This window comes from Alnus glutinosa, chromosome 2 (genome assembly GCF_958979055.1).
Source record: "Alnus glutinosa chromosome 2, dhAlnGlut1.1, whole genome shotgun sequence".
In the NCBI taxonomy this organism is placed as follows: domain Eukaryota; kingdom Viridiplantae; phylum Streptophyta; class Magnoliopsida; order Fagales; family Betulaceae; genus Alnus; species Alnus glutinosa.
In genome coordinates this window covers 6,671,760-6,677,500 of record NC_084887.1, presented here as the reverse complement: position 1 = coordinate 6,677,500, position 5,741 = coordinate 6,671,760, and positions in this window count along the sequence as shown.

Below are 5,741 nucleotides of genomic sequence, written 5' to 3'. Positions count from 1 at the left end.
GGAATGCCAGAGACATCCCATTTTCTACATCCACATGTTCTCTGCACAAATTGACCACATACTTCCTGCCTTTGCAATCAATCTCAAATAAACCATTACTAGCAAATATTGGTGTACAATGGCTGGCCTCTTCTTCCTCTATCTCCAACTTCTTTTTAATTTTTGGCCCCACATTCCCCTCCATTGCCCTTATAGCATCTCTCTTCCTTTGGTACCTTCTCATTAAGTTGCCTCTGATTCCTTCCAACATTGTTAAGATGGTCTTATCCCGAAACTTGAGGATCCAGCTATTGAAGCACTCAGCCAAGTTGTTGTGTAGAAGGTCACACTTTGTACTTGTGTTGAACCATCCTCCACACCAAGTTCAAGGGTCAACCTTTTCTAGGTACTCGTATGCTTTAGGGTTTAGGCCCTTGAGCTCCTCCATTGCAGTATAGAATCCTGTTTGTGTGTAAGATGAAGCAGCTCTCCACAGCAAGTCCTTCAATAACACCCTCCTATGACCATCGTCTTTGAAATTGACATATAAGTGCCGCACACATGTTCGATGTTCAGCATGAGGACACACCTCATGTAGGCTGGTACCAATCCCTGCACACATGAAAACAATATCTCTATCAAATTTATTATATTTAACATACCAAATTACATACAAGACATGTAGATCATAAAAAAAGAAATATGAAAATATTTACCTTTTGTCTATCTGAAATGAAAGTCCACCCATGTGGACCCCTAGAGCCAAGATCTGCTAATAAGACCTCGAGAAATCATGTCCAGTTGTCCTTAGTCTCTGCCTCCACCACAGCTTTAGCAATTGGATACATGTTATCATTGGCATCCCTTCCAATAGCTGCCATTAACTGTCCATTGTAAACTCCCTTTAAGAAACATGCATCAAGGCCTATGATAGGCCTACACCCATCTTTGAATCCATTTTTCATGGCTGCCAATGACATGTACATCCTCTGGAATCTACAAGGCACTTCAGGCATAGCTCTCTTAACCATCACAATTACACAACTCCCAACATTTGTGCTTCTAATTGCTGCACAGTAGTCCTATAATCGATAGTATTGCTCATCTAACTTTCCATAAATGGTCTGTTGTGCCTTCTTCCTAGCCCTATATAAGGAACTATCGTGGATTTCAACATTCCACTTCTTTTTCACATTTTTCTTCAGGACATCTATAGGCATGTTCGGCTGATCCCTAAAACAGTCCATGCACCTCTCGGCAACCCAGTTCGAAGTGATCAAGTGATTCTTGTACCTCTTAGGACAAGTATGTCTAGGCCTAATTGAAATTAGCATGAACGTGGACTCTTCTTTCAACTGCCTCCCAGAAACTCTGTACTTACAATTCTTGTCTGCACACATTGCAATGCATTTAGTCCTTGAATTCTTTTGGTAAGTCAAGTCCTTCCATTTCAATACAGAAGCCTGCTTAATGGCTTTTCTAAACTCATTCACATCCCGAAAAGTGTTACCTCGCTGCAAAATCGGATCTTTCAAATCATCCTTACTAAATGGAACCCTCTTGGTGACACAGGGCCGTCTTGAAGACTCAGCCTCAGCCGCACCCTCTTCATCACTAGCACTAGGTGAGATCAGTTCATCACTACTGGAAATATCTGAATAACCCTCACCCTCACCCTCACCCCCACCCGCACCCGCACCCGCACCCTCACCCTCACCCTCACCCTCACCCTCTTCTGCTTCACCCTCTTCTGCTTTTACTCTAACCTCCTGATCCACAACATCTTCTGGTTGTAGTCCAAATCTTTCATCTACTCCAACATCATCATGTTCTAATCCCACCTCTGCATCTCCATCTAAATCATAAGCATCAGAGTCATCACTTAGAACCTGATCCCAGAATGGGTCACTTCTGTCTATAGACATTCTCTCATATTCTTCTTCCTCTTCCTCATCAACAATACCCTCTTTTCCATGTACTTCTACTTCTACATCTACATTTACTACACCAAAGGCAACCAAATATAACTCTACAATTCCATGCTCCCTATGATGCTCTACCATTTGAATGACTTCATGGTCAGAAGAAATAAGTCGTAGCCCTTCATCTAGACTCTTGGTAGATTATAGTAAATTAGGTCACCAGGACCATACCCATAAGTCCTAATTACCCTTTTTATCTCAATAAATGACAACTTGTCTCTATCATATGGGTCAGGGTAATGTGATATGTCCCCACTGACATATGTGACCCTATGCTCTCTATTAAATCGGCCACCATGGTGCACCTCAAACATTAGCAATTCTGAATACATTACGTGTCTTACATATAGACAAGTAGACAAAACAATGACACGTCCTAGTGAGCAGACAAAAACAAGAAAAGTGTAAAGGTATTGGGTCCACAAGCAAAGTAAAGCAATTCTAGATACATCATGCATAATAAAGGCATCAGCCAGCAAACCAAAACAAAAGTCACCCCATAATGGCAAACATATCAAGACCCACTAACCACAACAAATAGTGTTAAAAAAAATCGAACTTTTCTACAACCCTAAGCAACAAACCTGAAATGGGACCACAAACCAAAAAAAAAAAAAAAGGAACAACAAACCTAAAACAAGATCATGACAGGAACAAATGGGACCACAAACGCAAACAAAATATGACCACAAACCAAAGAATATATAAAATACACCATTTCAGCAACTTCAATAAGACCCAGAGATTGCCGATGACCAAGCACATGGTCCCAAAACAACCTAAACCCTAAACAACCCTAAACCCCAAATAACGCCTAGCATTTTGGAAAAAAAAAAAGCAATCCATAAATAAACAAATATGGTTAAATAAATATTCATTTACGCTAAAAAAAAAAAAAAAAAAAAAAAAAAAAAAAAAAAAAAAAGAAGGAAAAAAGTTCATTACCTTTAGTCAAAATCAGCCTTTGATGCTTGATTTTTGTGTAAACTGTCGAAACAAGCCACAATGTAACAGCGTGGTTAGGGTTCTTAGCGCACGAGTACGAATGGGGAGCTCTAGGGTTTCCGGAGACTTACAAAGCAATTTGGGGGAAAATAGGAAAATATGATATGATGGCCGAATTTAAGTTTGAAATTGTATCTGTTGAAGTCAGGGGCAAAGAAGACCAAATGCATTAAAAAAAGTCACGTGGAAGTCACGTGAATTGACTTCTGTCACGTTTTAACGCCGAGAACAGACGGAATGTCCTTCTGGGACTTATTTTGATAGTTAAAACCCCGGGTTCGAGAGGAATGATAATTTAGTACCCTTCTGTCAATAACGCGGTATAGTTCGATAGCCTTTTGTGAAGTTGTCCCAAAAGGAAAATAGTAAAGGGGTGGCTGCTGGTTTTAGGGTGGCGCGCATATTTTTATTTATTTTTTTATTGTAATGGACACGTATCAATTTTATATCGGGTATGACGTGGCAAACTAACATATTCTGTTAACTTAGTGGATGAAAAACGGGTTCATGGAGTGATTCGTAATTATAATTTAATTACCACAAGGACCATTCATGAACTTTTTGTGTTACAGAAAGTGATTTGTAATTTAGGCCAATCAAAGAGACTAATAGTGCAATTATCCATTTAAAAAAAGTTCTTAAATAGAATGTTCCTAATTGAGAAAATTTTGTTAAAATAAAAACTTTCTCTAAATAGAAACTTTCTTTAAATATATATTTTTAAAAAATATGACACAAAATGAGCCAAAAACATTCAAATAATGTATAAAAACCCACTTTTATACATTATTTTGCAATATCTACCGAGGACCCCTTAATTTTTATGCAAAATAGCTAATAAAAACCCACTTTTGATAACTTAGCTAACCACCATTCAAGATCTTACTCCAACAGTTTATCTAGACTCTTTCTCTATTTTATTAAAATTAATAAATTTTAGAATATTTTATTCTTTTTAATTAAAAATTCATCTCTACAAAAAAAAAAAAAAAAAAAAAAAAAAAAAAAAAAAAAAAACCCAGTTAAAACTCTCATACGTTCTTTTTTTATTCATTTTTCAAACGTTCTTTTTTTCTTTTTTTTTCATAATTTTCATGACAACATTTTTTCACACGGACTCTTTAGATATCTCTAGATGACTATTGTAATTAATAACACAAATTTGAGTTCAAATAATTGAAAACTCTTTTAATCAAAACATTTTTACTTCCAATGCCTACATATAAAATTGAGATTTTCTTCTGACAAACAAATCAATTATCAGATATTTTTTCTTAACAAATTTTCAAGTAAGGATTAATTTCATCTTTCTCGTATGCGAATTGTATACCACAAACTCTAATAGTATTTGACCTCTCATAAGTTCAAATACTACTGTTATTGTCCTAATCAAAATATTTGTGCAACCATCAACATAATTCAACCTTTTAGATTGTTGGAAATAATTTTTGGATGGTGCACCAAATTCTTGTTGAAATAAAATAATACTAATCTTAAAATTAACAATTAAATAAATAATTGTTAAATAAATAATTGGTTGAAAATATTATTGTTGATGCTAGACCATATTAATCCGAAATAATAATAATAAAATAAACACAGTACAAGAGATTAAAATTAAAGTAAAGGAAAGATCTTACAATGCAATAGAATCACACAAGAGCGTTGTCCTTAAATGTTGATTCGTACTTCCTAGAATCTATAACTCCGATTCGGCGCAAGAGCGCTCGATCAATGAGCTATTACACACTCTTTCAAGGGTGGCTGAGATCCCTTGACACGCAACCTCTTAGGATTAGACTATAGCATCTATTTTCGTTAAGAACACACTTCCAAGAACGAAGATCAAATAGAACAACCATTTGATAAAAGATGATGAAGGACTACAAGCCACACTTAGATGAATATAATATAGTAATGGCTGAAAAATTATTGACGATAGAATATATTGGGCACTGTACGTACTGAATTTTGAGCCAAGAAGAAGTCATATATATAATCTCATTTGAAAACTCAATTTATAGAAGAGTAAGTAAGAGTGAGCATCAAATTTTTTCTTAAAGACCATGACAAAACATTAATAAGCAACGGTCAAAACGTATACGAGTTTTTTAAGGCTCAAACGGTAAAAACGTTTTCTTTTTACTTTTTAAGGCTCAAAGCCTCAAACAGTAAAACACAACATAAATCAAGAGTACTAGGCATTAGACCATTAAAAAAAAAAAAAAAAAGCTTATTAAACAAACCAACGGTCAAAACGTTTGTTGTTTTCTTTAAGGCTCAAACAAAACGTAAGATATTTTTTTAATAAAAAATCATGAAGATGACTTAATGTCAAATTGAAAAAAAATAAAAAATAAAAATCAAATGACAATATTTGTAACATTACAATACTTGTTTCTTCTATTATCTAAAGTGTACAAGTTTATTGAAGTAGTATTTTCATTTACCAAAGAAAATTATTAGAGCTATTGAACAAAAATTCAACAGATTTCTTTAGGATGGTAAAGAGGAAGGGATAGCTAGAACCAAGGTTGCGTGGAACATGCTTTGTCTACCTAAAAAAGAAGTTGTGTTGGGTATAAAGAAACTTGAGGAGTACTGGAATCGTATGGCTATACAGGGCTGGCTCGATATATTTTGGGGTCTAAGGTGAGAATTTTAAACGAGGCCTCTAAGGGATTATTTTTTTTTATTATTTTTTTTTTTCTATTCTATGTGAGAATTCTAAAGTCTCCTAATAGGAGAGAAAATGCACTATATTTTTGTTGATAT